Source organism: Athene noctua, chromosome 16, assembly GCF_965140245.1.
Source record: "Athene noctua chromosome 16, bAthNoc1.hap1.1, whole genome shotgun sequence".
Taxonomy (NCBI): Eukaryota; Metazoa; Chordata; class Aves; order Strigiformes; family Strigidae; genus Athene; species Athene noctua.
This window is the reverse complement of record NC_134052.1, coordinates 7748301-7762502: the sequence shown is the minus strand read 5'-3', so window position 1 is coordinate 7762502 and position 14202 is coordinate 7748301. Positions and strand designations below refer to the sequence as shown.

Here is a 14202-nt window from a genome sequence, read left to right as displayed (position 1 = left end):
CACAAAAATCTGTGGAGACTTGAGGTCACATCCTAGTGCTTGAAACAATAAGGTTTTGGAAACCGATCCAATTTCAAATAGACTTCAGCTGTGCACATTTGACAACCAGACAAAAAAAATTGCTGCAGACACATCCATAGCTCATAACCTGCTTATTCTCGGCACAGAGACCAATTGCCCAACTTCTTCTGCAGTCTGGCTACTCAGTCACCTCTAGATGGACTAGAAAGGACCTAGAAAAGTGAAGTACACCTTGCTGGAATTCACCACGTGCCCTCCCCCGAACCTTTCCACAAACTGGAAGAGTTCACCCCTTATGTACCTTCTGGGAATCCAAAGGACTTCAGACCTCACAAGAAACCAAGGATTGTGAGGTTAAGCACAGCTTGTTTTATAGTCTGTAAGACGGCAACAATCTCACCCACCTTTCTTTGCAAAATGCTTTGCATTGTAAGCGTAGCCATGATTTCCTGACCAAAATTACCAAATATCTAGACTCTGGAGCCATTAATTTAGCAAGAAAGAGAAGGTGTACTTGACAAACGAGTGCTCCCTTCCATGACTGTTTCTAAAGGTGAAGGAAGGAAAAGCTGCAATGCCTAACCAAAAGGAAATTTTAAGGAATCAATAAGCTGTATCTTTACTTGAAATAGAAACCTGAAACCTGTAGAACACACTGCTGCTCAAGGTTTATCCCCAAGACATTCAAGTAGCTGAGTACCTGGCCATGCCAGTCTTTTGCCAAAGCTGAACAGAAATTTACTACCAGCGAGAGAACTGAATTGCAATGAAAATAAAATGTTTCCAGTGAATGTATAATTTTTAACCTGAGTGAATACAATGCTTGTTTCTACATAAATTGCTGTATCATCATGTTTCTCTCTCCTTCACCAATACACCGATCTCACATGTTTTTATATTCAGATCAAAAGTTGAATCTACATCCTGTAAGTGGTCACCAATTCAGAATGATTTCTGAGTTCATTAGATTGAATTTGGGCAGAACCAAGCAAAATAGGCATTATAAACATCTTGTGAATTGCTGAAATTCCACTTTGCAAATTTCTGACAATTTTAGACACTAGGTAGCAACTTAAAAGATTATACCTTACGAGAATATACATACAAATAAATATTATGTTTTCTTTTAAAAAACATTTAGCTCATGCTTTGACAAGCAACTTCAAAGAACACTCTGACAAAACAAACCCCAGTTTTGTTAATATTTTTTCAGCTACCTGTGAAGTTTATGATAGTGTAGTTGATTGGTGTGAAGTATTTCACTAGGATATATGAACTCAGTGCCCATCATTGCACATTTAATTATAGGCTATTTGGGGATTATAAAAGGGTTTACAGTGCTTTTATGAAGTAATATTCCCTCTACCCTATAACAGGCTTACAAAATCCCAACTATCCAAGAAAAAGCACCATAACCTAGAAAGTTGAGGCTAACAACTTATACAGGCTGTTTCCGTGGATAGAAACAAAGAGACAGCATTATTTCACACATTTTTTTTCCATGTAATCAGGGGTTAGCCACTTCAAACTTTTCAAAACAAATACTAGTTCAAATAACTGACCCCTATACAATACCCAAGGCGTTGCCAGAACATAAAACATTGAAACATCACAAACATTGAAAAATAGGTGAATGAGCAAATGTTCATTCCATCTCATAACACCATCTCAGACAGCAGCTAATCCCATAACTTGCTCCTTTCCCACTCTTCCACACTTAATTTTCGCTAACACACACATTAACATTTTAAATTTTATTGAGACAGTGTTGCTCTAGAATTTTATCCTCGTGATGTTAATGGCTGCCATCAAACAGCTCAGTGACCTATGGACAATAATAAACTCAAAGATATGGATTTTCAGATGACAGAGCACTGTTCCCCACTCCAGTTTTTTGATTTTTATTTTCTTCTGGCACATCAGTGCCTGGAATATTCCCAGGAATTCTGAATACATTAAAATTCAAAGTTCAGAAGTCACTAAGGTAACCAAAAGGCAAGTAAAGAAATGTACAAAGATGTGAACATAAGTCTCAGTCCACTCAGCTAAAAATAAATTAAGATCTTCCTATATAAAAGAAAGAATGTAGCATTTTCACATAAAAATTCTCTTGGGGCTTTTTTGTGTTAAAATTCCCAAAATTGTTGTAGGTGAAAGCCAGAAGATCAACCAAAAAACAGACACCTTATGTTTTACCACAACTGTGGTTTCTTTAATATGAAGCAAATAAAAGGTAAGAAGCTTTAATGTTTTAAGTATATTTCCTGTACCTTTAGGAGATCCAGAGAGTGAAGATTTGGATTTGGTTCAGAATAGGGTATTTATGATGGAGTATGCCTAAAAGGAAAAACAAAGAGTTAGCATTTTGTGTCCTAAAGCTACAAAAAGATCTTCTGTAGTAAATGTCACCACTATGAGTTTGCCTCATCTGTTTGGATGACAAGAATTTGTATGACCATTAAATTCTCACTGACAGACTGCTCAGCAGAGCTATGTTTTTCTAAGCAGAAATTCCAATCTGATCCAGGAATCTTCTTTCCTTGCTCTTTCCCCAAACCCAAGTGATTTTTCTTACACAAACTGTGGAATCTCACAATAGTGCTCTTTGCAGAATTTTAAGTCACCTGCAAATTTTCTTTCTGCAAGAAGGCTTCCAGTTACGTAGAAGTTAACCTTCTTCCTAACAGCCCTAGAGATCAGCTACTGAAATTAGACCTTAATTCACAAAGGCAAACCAAAAGCAAGCCACTAACCTGAGAAACTCTGGCAGCTATTAACTGCAAAAATCTGATACAAATTTTACCTTTTGGCTACTTTTCCAGTTTAATGATTTCACTCATAAATAGCTCTATAAAAAGTCAACCTAGTGAAATCTATTTTAGAATAAAATTGCTTCAGTACTTAATATGAAACCTGTCACTGCATGGACTGCTCTAAATGGAAATCAAAACTTATTTTACTCTGCTTACAAATATAGCACAAAGTGTTTAATCCTTCTTTTCCATGACTAAAGCCAACTGCACGCAGATGCTAGCAACATTACTACGAGCCACAAAATGGGTAAGATCACAATCTTGATTAAGGTTAGAAGAGGATGTAGATAAACAAGCTCTTGAATTTATTTCAGACAGACATTTCAAAATCCTACAACAAATGTTAGAACTACAACCAGTTATCTTGGAAGAGTCCTGCAGAACAGGTGAGGATACAGAGCCTGAAAAAGACAGACATCATGCCTATTTTTTTAACTGGAAAGTGAAGAAGGGAGACAAGAGGATTACAGTCCTGTCAGTTCAACTTCTCTTCTGGAAGTTTTTTGGGAGCTTAATTAAGCACCTGGAAAACAAGGAAATGGGTAATACTCTCAGGTAGGGTCAAAACCAAGTTATATAAAGACAACTGAATTTTCTCCAGCCATCTCTGGTGGTCTAACCTGGCTCAAAAATTAATCACTTGATCTCAGCGATATTTTGGGCAGGGACTGTCTGTTGATCAAACACAGGACAGAAAAAAACACCAATTGACACCATCAGGGTGTGAGAAGAGTTACAACCAATATAACATTGTTACTTCACACAAGCCAATGCTGACAGGCTCTTTTAGAAAAAGCAATCATCAGAGAGATGCAGAAATGGAAAAATAGCCTGAGAGGTATCGGCAGTAGTCCTTCTACTCTGTACTCAAGTGTTCCTGAGCCCTCAGCTGGAGCATTGCATCCACACATGAGTACCACCATGCTTTAAGACAGATGTGGACCCAGTTAGCAAAAACAAAGTAGGAAAAGCACAAAACATTCAGCTTTAGAAAAATATGACCTATAAGAAAAACACTTAAGGATTTGGCCTTGTATATGCTGAAGAGGGGAGGGCTGGCTGGGGCCTGACAACCAGCAGTCTGCAAGTACATAAAGGGGTTTTGGAGTGAAAAAGAAAAATCTTTTCTTCATGCTTAACGTGTCAGATCTAGAGGCAAGAGGCTTAAAAGTGCATCAGGAAAATGCTTTCTGATAGTAATGGCTGCAATGAACTATACTGCTTTGGGTGGCAGAGGTGACTTCACTGTTGGCAAACTTAAAGTAATTGATAAAACATCCATTTAGAATGAGGCTGGCATACCTGACACCGCAGAGGGATGGACTACTTCACTCCCTGGAGTGCCTCTCAGTCCAGATTCCCATGGTTGTGGACACACTTTTGTGTACCTGACTGTAACAGCACATTTCTGTCTCTTATCAGAGGAAGACAATGGCCTGGCTGTTAAGTAACAGGTTTGGCAAAAAGGGGGATCTCCCATGGCTCTGAACTCTGTAAACCACTTAAAAATACAAGAGAGACTAAACCCTTGAAGAATTGGGTTTTAATCACTGTCAGGACCAGAATATGGAAAGGTATCCTGTTCCTTGGGATGCGCACATTGAGGAGGTTGGAAGTTATGACATCTCACTATGCTGCCTGCTACAGAGTTGCCTGTGAACCCCATTAAAACTTCCTTTGCGTTCATTCATGACCCACCAGCACTTGGCAGAAAAGGGTTTTTACTGAACAAGACCAGAGTAGAATGAGAAACAGAACTGATACCAGATAAAACCATCGAGGTTCAAATTACAAGGACCTCTTGACATCACCAACTAAAAATCACATCATAAACAATATCCAAGAAAAAGTTTTAACTATAGGAAACAAGGTTTTAAATTAAGTGTTAATTTCTTCCTGAAAAGCAGATGCTTCATAACATAGTTCATCTGAACAGCTACTGACCCTTCAGTCACATAGCTAGCAAAGAAGATTAACTGTTCCTTATCAACAACAAACTGTTCTCAAAGCAGAAAAGTTCATTTATCCCTGTTTCACACATGGGCAACTAGAACACAAACCCCAAGTCCTGTCCTTGCAAAAGGATGTAGGTATCAGAGGTGAGGGCTAGGCAGAACTGACACAACTAAGTGAACTGTGGAATGCACATTTATTCTCTGACACCTGTATTTTCACATGCCTGTAGCTCTGTTGCCACTCAGTGTCAACCAACCCTCATTTGGGTAAAAGCACGGCACTGCTGTAGCGCTTATCTGCCACACAGGAACAATCTGCTGAGCTGGTCTGACAGAGGAGGCCAATCCCACACAGCTCAAATCAGAATTTATGGTCCCATCAAAGACAGACCCACTGTCCAACACACCATTTTCACCTACTGTTTGCAAATTGGGGAATATTACAGTGCATTCATTACCTAAACAAAATACCAGTTAGAAACATTCACTCTCTCTCCCTTTTTTTAAAGAAGCTTTAAATAACTAAATCAAGATAAAAAAATATGGTGGCTGAGTCTCTTTTGTCCCACAGTCAACCATTTTGGAGCACAAAGAACAAATTCCCACAAATTCTAGAAGGTTTGTTGAGACGGTTGCTTTCAAATATACCTTTGAAAAACCTACATCAGGGGTAACTTTGTAATATATAGCACAAAATTCTAAATTGTTTGACTACTACAACAGCGTTTAATAACAACGCTACCAATCAAGATAAAAAAAAGACTACAAATTTTACAGACTTACGGCTATTTACACAAAATGTAAAACACCAGCCAAACAATGTTTTCTTCTTAGATAAATCTTTTTCTATAATATTTGGGCAAGACAGAGTACATCTCAAAGGCAAGATACACTGTAGAAAAAGATTATGCTCTTTTTGAGTATGGTAAGATGAAGGGCAAAATGCTGAATATTAAGTAAATTAGTTTGGGAGATAAAACATGGATTATTAACAAGAGAACAGGTGATGAAAAGCTAAAATTTGAAAGTAAAATCTGAAGGCAAAGAGGGAACTAGCAGATGTACACATAAACGAGACAGTTCCAAACATAATAAACCAGAAAGTGATAAGCCAATCATGAATAAAGATAAATGCTTAAATGCTTACTTCTAGCTGAATTAGTACTGCAACAAAATATTTAACAATTTTTTTTCCTCTGCAGTAGAATAGGTCAAAAAAGCCCACTGATACTGATTACAGTTAACATGGTAATCAGTGCAGAGATCTCCTCTATTGTTCCAGTTCCATCTTCAAGAACTCTAATAAAATAATCAACCCCTCAGCAAGGATCCTAGACAAAGCAATTACAAATTTTTTTTTGAAAGTTCCTATGTCTTCAGAATAAAGTTGCTGTTCTTCAGCAAGATCTGAAAGGCACAGAGCAGCTTTTACTTTTGCTCTGACTTTGTACAGTTGTATCACCCCAAATTTATTTCAAACTATGAATACTTTAATTTTGCCACAAAATACCTAATACTTTGACTGACTGGTATTGATAGTGAAAAAATGATTAATGACAAATGTTATGAAAAATTTCAAAGAAAGAGTGGCTGCTTAAAATAATAATAAAAAAATAATTGTATCTTGCATACACCCTTTAAGGAGAGTTTTGAAATGAGATTCTGATCCAACATCAGAAAATAAAAAAATACAGTAAAAAATTCAACCCATTGGCTTTTTAAATTTCCATCAAGATGTGACAGACATCCAGTGAATATCTCTGTAAAAGTTTGAAAATACAAATTTGTTGCATATATGAGATGATCAATAGATAAATCACTTTATTACATCATATCTATAGCTGCATCATTAAAACTCAAGTTCTGATGTTCACTAGTATTTAAAAAAAATATATTTCTGCCAATTTGAGCAAGGGAACTATGTAATACACTTGCATGTTCTAGTTAGAAAAAAGATTTTATAAATATACTATTCCAAAAGTAGACAAAGGACTGCATTCAGTTATTTTATTTCACTGCTATATATACACCTAGCTTTTACATTCCAAATGATGTTCCTCCCAGGTTTGCCTTAACCCTGCCAGAAAAGCAATGACAAAAATACCCGACAGATGCATAAATCAGAAAAATGGCTGTCAACATTACTAGCTACAGTATCACCTAGATGGAAAACCCAAACCAATTAAACCCTGTAAAACCTCTAGGACAGATAGAAGACGTGTAAAGATTTAAAAGGAACTTGTTGCTATTACATCTCTTGAAAAACTAGTGTTGTGATCAAAAAACAGTGAAAAGTGAGACTGGTGCAGTGATGGCTGCCAAACCCAGTGGGCAATGAGGAGAAAGTGTGATGATGCCAGTGTTCAGAAAGCAAGCTAAAGCTGCTAATACCAGCTGTCTCAGTGTTTGCACTGTAATCTGTACAAGAAGGCTGGGGGCGTCTCCTGCTGTTGTCACCATATCTACACCTTTTATCAGAACAGTCAGACAAGTCTAGTTCAGTCTCGGGAGTTTTGCTACCAAGATCATGTGCCCCTGAGACTTTGCAGAAGTCTGTGACTGTTGTCACCCGCTCTGGGCGATCTGGAGAAGTGGGATGGCTACAGCCACTTTCTCCAAGGGGCTCAGAGAGCCTAAACCAGCCGAGCTGCCATCAACCCCTGTTCCGGGGGGGCCCAAAGCCACCACTGTCGCCCTCTCAGCTGAAACGGGGACTGCGGGCAGAGAAGGATTGCCAACATCACCTGCCTGGAGCACTCGGGGTGCCTGGTGCTGCCGCTTGCCCCGTCTCACAGAGCTCAGGGAGCCCAGCCCCGCCGCTGTCACCTCCCTCGCCGGGGCCGGCCAAGTCACCGGCCGCCCCCGCCACTCGCCCCGCGGGCTTGGGGGCGCCGCGGTCGCTCGGGCAGGGGCCTGCGCTGCCCCCACCAGCGGCTCCGCCACGGCTCAGCGGGGACGGCCCCGCCGCGACCTGACCCACTCCCCCCGCGCCGGGCCCCCGCCAGACAGTGGGGACAGGGCTGGGGGCTGCCCGCCCGGCCCGCCGCCGCCCCCCGGAGCCGGGCAGAGCCCCGTGGAGGGACGGGAGGTGGGAAGGGGAGGGGGGGGGGGGGAGGGCGGGAGAAGCGGCGGGGGGAGGAGAGGAGCAGGGGGGAGTAGAGGGGGGCGGGCCCGCCCGCCGTGGGGGCTGTCCCCTCCCCACAGCCCCGCCGGCACGGCTCGGCGCGGCCCCCGCTAGGCCCCGCCGCCGCCACCCCCCGCCCCGCTGCCTCAGCGCCGGGGGGAGCCCGGGCCGCCTCCCCCCTCACCTGGCTGCCTGGGCTGCGGCTCCCGGGCCGGCTGGTGGTGCGGGCCAGCGGGCGGCTCAGTCCATGGGCCGGGTCCCGGGGGGGGCCGGGGGGCGACCGCGGCAGCGGAGGGAGGCGGCGGGCACAGGGCAAACACTAAAGAGAATGAGCGGGGCCAGCTCCGGCCGGGGAGGAAGTGACGACACCCCGCAGGGAGGCGGGGCAGGCGGATAGCCAATCGAGAGCGGTCGAGCCCCCTAGGGCGCCGCCCCCCTCCGCGCTTTCAGCCAATGGTCGCGGGGACCGGCTGAGAGCACCGCCCCCTTCGCCGCGACTACAAGTCCCGGCGCGCCCGGCGAGAGGGCCGCGGCCCGCCTCGGGGCGGGGGGACTACAGCTCCCGGCCTGCCCCGCCAAGATGGCGGCGCTGGAGGGAGCGGACCGGGGAGCGCCGCTGCCGCCACTGCCGCCACTGCTCGCAGGCGGCTCCTGCGGGCGCCGGGTCGGTCCCGGCCGCCTTCCTCCGGGGCCGCTCCCCTCTCCGCCCGCATCCTCCCGCACCGGCGACCGGCCGCCGCGCTCGCTCAGCGGGCGCGGGGGATCCGCCGGCACTGAGGCGGGGGGCGGTGTGTGCGCGCGCGTAGGGCCGGGCCGCGGCCGACGGCGCCTGCGAGGGCGTGTGCGAGGCCCCGCGGGATCGGAGCCCACCCTGGGCCCGGCCGCCGCTGGCAGCGCGGCTGCTATGAGGGGCGAGAGGCCGGCGGGCCCGCAGCCCCCGGCGCACCGCCGCGGCTGGGAGCGGGGCTCTGCTCAGCCCGCCCGCCCTGTGCCTCTGCTTCATTTCTGGGGGTGAGAGCGCAAAGACGCGTCTAGGAAATACCCATTTTCTACTTCCATCCCTGCACTTCTGGGAAAGGACAAAATCTGAAACGAAAGAAACGCAGAACTTGCTTGTGGCCCCTGGGCAGCCGGGTCTGCCTGTGAAGGGAAAGGAAAGGAGGCCGAAGGCATATCCGCGTTCAGAGCGGGTGCATTCAGGTTAAAAGTCAGGGTAAAGTTACTTTCAAATGAGTTAACAAATGTCAGCCAACAGAACTAGGGAAGGGCATTAAAAAAAAATCTCAGATTTCAAAACGGTGGTAAGGAAAAATCATGCTGAACCTAAGAAGATAGTACAAGGAAAACCAGTAACTAAATACACACAAAATCCTTTGAGCAGATACTACCCAGGAAAAAATGACACAACTTGTGTGTACAGCAGCACACAACGAACATCATTTAATACAGCAGCTAACGAGTACACTTAGATTAAAGCTTTAAATTTGAATCTAAATAATATATGTAAAAGGTACATAAGCTAAATCTGTTTAGTTCCTATGCACAGCTTTAATTTTCCCTTTTGCATCTATTCCCTCATTTCCCAAAGTCTTCCCTGCAACTGCCAATAATTAACTGCCACTACCTTAACCATGGCTCTCAGTTATTTTGTGATTGTTTCTGCTGGACTCTTGAAATTACTACCTGGAGTGAATCCACGTACGCAACTTAAGTCAAAGCAAAAATCTGAATGCATTTATTTTGCATTAAGAAAGCAAAAATTCCAGCATACCACTAGTGAAGTCTATAATTTACAGTAATTTTAGATTTGTCATACAAATTGAGCCTTTAAATACTGTTATGTTCCTTCAGAGACCACAGCTCTTGAAAGAAGAGTGAAAACTACATTAACAGTAGCATGCAGCTGTCCAGTTAACTCCTGACAGCAGAAGCTTCCCTTTCAGGGTCACTGTAGCAACCAAAATGTCCTACAAGATACAAATAAATACCACCATCAATTTTTTAAAAATTAAGTATCTTTAAGTATTTTAAAGACAACAACACTCTTCCTAACCTGTATGATCTCTGAAAGCAGTATAACTGCTTTTTATAACAAATCTACACTAGCAATGCAACTAGCAAAATTACAATATTAAACAGTCCTCAATTGTAGAAAAGGGCAATCCATTCTGTCAGAAAAGATACTACGAGAACCTTTTATTTTAGAAATATTTTATCTTTCTTAACAGGTAAAAATACATTTTAAGTTACAAGGTTGCATTTAAACCCTATAGCATCATTAAACTGCAAGTCAGTAATTTCTGCCATTGTTCAGCAGAAAAATGTGGCATCCAGCCCACAACACTTACGAATGAAATACATGTAACTTGATTCTACAGTAAATGCAAAAACATTCATATTTAGTGGGGAGAATCACAACTACAACATTTCAGCAAAAACAAATTAGAAATAAAAACCAATATACCTAAAGCTCCATATCCATTTCTGTATTTAATGCTGATCTGGATTCCAAAGATACCATAAAGAAAATACATCATACACTTAAAATCAATTGACAATAAAGCATTTAAAAGACATTCTCCAGTATATAAGTATATAGATATATATCCCATATCACATTTAAACACCTATTTGTATGTTCTTGTGGTCTTTTGCATAATAATATGTGCTGTTAGATGCTTTAATTATTCCAAGCCAGCAACAGTTATATTTCAGAAGGAAATGAAACTTCAACTGTTGTGTAATCATTACTGCAAGGCTTAATGTTGTCTGTAAGAGAAACAACAGTTGTGCAGGTTTTTTGTAGAAGGGTAAGTGGAGGCAGGGAATTACAAAGCTAACTTTTTTTTCCCCTAGATTGAGTTACATTAAAAATTCAGTTTTGTGTTCTCTTTTTCCAAAAAAAAGAAAATTGTGAATGTCTGGATAAATGTAAAATCTGCATGACTGGGATGAAAAGTATCCACAACCAGATTACAAAGTTGAACATAATTTAGGCAAATACATATGCAATTCAAAAGTCAGAGGAACACTTGGCACGCCACCTCAAATACCCAACACATCTGCCCTTTCATTTGAAGGATATTTATTCCTCTATTATGTGTATGATTATTAATTATTCAAAAATGTTACAAAAGACTTTTCCACTCTTCTTTATGCAGCAGCTTAAACAAGGACAGAGACTTATTTCTAGTTAATAATTTGTAAAATATTTGAAACTTTCATTTGTTCTTATGAAGGAAACAGTACTGCAATTATTTTCAGATGTTCATATAGAAATCTGATATTTGTTATTAATATATTTTCTTTGTTAAATACTTACTTCAAAATATCCTTATATCAGGCACAGCATATGAATTTCTCTTCACAGCTTTTGAAAAAGAAAACTTTTTACTAGGAAGCTAAATATATGAACTAGCCACAATAAAACCCATTTATTCTACTTTTTTGACATGTCACTCATCTGTAACAAAGTATCTTTTACTTTCCATTAAGATGTATTACTTATTAAAGTATTTTCTTCTATTCTCATCTTGAATACAATACAGTAAGTCCAGCATAAGATTTGACTGCATGAATTAGAAGCTTGTTGAGAGAAAATTTTTAAGCCTATAGTCACTCTGCAACTAGCTGTCAACAGAAGTCATTGAGCTTTTCATGTACTAACTAGTACCTATTATTATAGCCCATATTCCCCATGAACACCTCAAATTTACTCTAAATTATATTAAAGGCAATAATGACTTCATTTAAATAAGTAAGGGTAGAAAGCTAAGGGGAAATAAAGCATTTATCCAACTTTCTGATGGCTGGGTAGATTTATAGATAGGTTTAAATTTTCACAGAGAAGTCATGCCTAGAGTATATCTTTGTCAGTTAACAACTACACAATTTTAAAAGCAAGTGCCTAAACCAGGAGAAAACACAATTATTTCTGCTGGGGGCTAAAAGAACATGCATGACTCTTCTCTCAGTTTTTTTTTTTTTTGTTGATGGAATCCACAGAACCGGTAACAGGTATTGAGAAATACTATTGTTTCTATGAAGAAAGTATTAAGCTGTTTTAAGACAAAAATCAAGGTTTGACAGCGGGGAGCGTTGGTACAAGGAAAGTGCCCAGCCATTTTGGAGCACAGCCTATAGCTGCATCCAAACCAACCTGCCATGAGCCCCTGAGTGCAGCCTGGCAGAGGCAGCTGTTTGTCAGGTGAGACAATTTACTCCACCAACTAGAGCTGGATGCCTGCATCTCCCTACTGCCAACGCTGAGCAGTTTTCATTAGCCAAGCTAGTGCAGGTGGATAGATGCTGCGCTGCAAACTTCCTCCAAAGTTTTGTCAACATGTTTTCAAAGTGATTCACCAGGATTTTAGCAGCATTTTTGACAGCTTGAAGCATGCAGTCTTGGGACTGATCAAGGGAAGCTCACTGACTGGATGATAAACTTTTTCTGTACAAGACGGAGTGAACTTCTGAGAAGGGTAAAGAACTGTAAACAGACAGATTGCTGTGACCACCTTTGAGCCAGAATCTCACACGATGCCGTATGGCTATCTCGTGCTGGTGACAGTACAAAGACATGCTCTCACAGCTTTAGTCCAGCCTATCCCTTCTTGACAGTATTACAGCTCTCGGGAAGGCTGTTCTTGTGGAAAGGCTGGGGAATGAGTACAGAAGTACATGCAACAATCGAAGAAGTAGAGCCTGATGGAAGGCACATTCAAGCAAGCTACTGAGAGCCTAAAGAAAATCAAGTTTTCTGAAAGCAGAAGTCAGCTGAAAGGATGTGCTCTGGCCTCATCAGAGAATTTTTAGAATGAAACGTCTGGCTCACTGACAGCATGACTCTGAGCACATATTTATATAAAGAAATAGAGAAACAGAATTTCGTGTTCATGTGTACCGCCAACATGGCGGGAATGCTGGTAGTATTGTGGCCTATTTTCAGCCTAAGAAAACAAAAATATGTACTGGTGTTGGTGGGTTCTGTTTTGTTTTTTTCTTAAACCAATAAATTAATTATTCTGCTACAAAAACCTCAGAAGCTGACAACAAGAAGTCACTCAGTAGGCTCCAAAAAAGGACAGCAGATTAGAATTCCATGGTGTCAAAAGATCCCAAAATTTGGTATCCTTTATTCATTTCATACTCAAAATAAGAGGAAGTAATCTTTTTTACCCTTGAATAATCCTGCCATTACCAGCTGCAAAGGCAAATTGGCTACATATTTCAGAAGTGTTTCAGAATATCTCAGGTGATGGGCAGGAGTTAATTGTCTAACAATGAATTAGATGCTCCCAAGTCCTCAGCAGATCCATTGACACCAGGTGTCTCCAGCCTGAGCTTTCTAAAGAAGCCAGTATTTGCCAGTTTAACAAGGAATACACCCAAGGGTGGCCTAGGGAATTTCAACAATCTTTCAAAAAAAATGTCACAACACTGCTTGCATCGGTTTCCACTAAAACCAAAGGATAAATATAGTTGGAACATTTTGTTGTCTTCTGAACCTTGAGACTGGGAGGTGTCAGAAGCAGCAATAAGGTCTCCACCTAAATGAAGGTGAGGGCACTGCCAATAACATTGGCCTGTACTGTGAAGCAGAGATGCATCTGCTTACCTGCACTACACTTGAAAAGTTCATTTCCCTGAAAGGGTAAGTGCTCTATTATAAACACTTGCATGCCTTATGAAATCTGCAGAATATGTCAGGACTAAATAACATGTCACAAACAGTGCCACAGCCATGTCTACAAAATCTAAGTTACTCAACTCTTCAGTGAGCTAAAGGACAAGTATGCCACTAGTATTTGTTGATCTGAAGTCACGTAGGCACTTATTCACACAGAATGTCTGTCCAACAACAAAAAGTCACACATTGCAGGAAGTGCAAGATAGCAAACATCAAGATTCACTGATAATTTTCCATTCGGAAGAGCCTGCCTCTTTTTCTTTGGCTACCTCTCAAAAAGGTTCTGGCTTGTTGCTATAAATCCTGTCCAGTTCCATCTAAGTTGATACTAGTAAGATAAGAAACATCTGTTCACTTACATATCTCGGCAACCTGTCCTGTGAAGAAATCTTGCTTAGAACAGCAGAACTAAGATGGTCTAATATGAGCCCCTTAATATTGCATAGTGCTGAAGAAACCCATTTCAGCAGAAGGTTACTTAGCATACATGCATAATAGGCTGTCTACTGGAATAGATGCAAAGGTAGCTTGTCAAATTACTGGTACATGACCACCAGTACCAATTTAATCTTGGTTCTCTGAGGCTGACAGGAAAAAAAG

The 14202-nt window shown here is 41.7% G+C and overlaps 1 protein-coding gene across 3 annotated transcripts in view; it reads right to left on the bottom strand.

Annotated features, from left to right (window-relative positions):
• Window positions 1–8256, bottom strand: part of STAU1 (staufen double-stranded RNA binding protein 1) — a 30605-nt gene extending 22349 nt beyond the window's left edge. For all 3 annotated transcript variants that reach the window (XM_074920072.1, XM_074920073.1, XM_074920074.1), the window contains exons 1-2: window positions 8098–8256; window positions 2292–2358 (exon numbers count right to left, since the gene is read on the bottom strand). The gene's annotated coding sequence lies outside the window, so the exon portion shown is untranslated. The remainder of the gene's footprint in view (window positions 1–2291; window positions 2359–8097) is intronic.
• Window positions 8257–14202: the final 5946 nt, after the last annotated feature.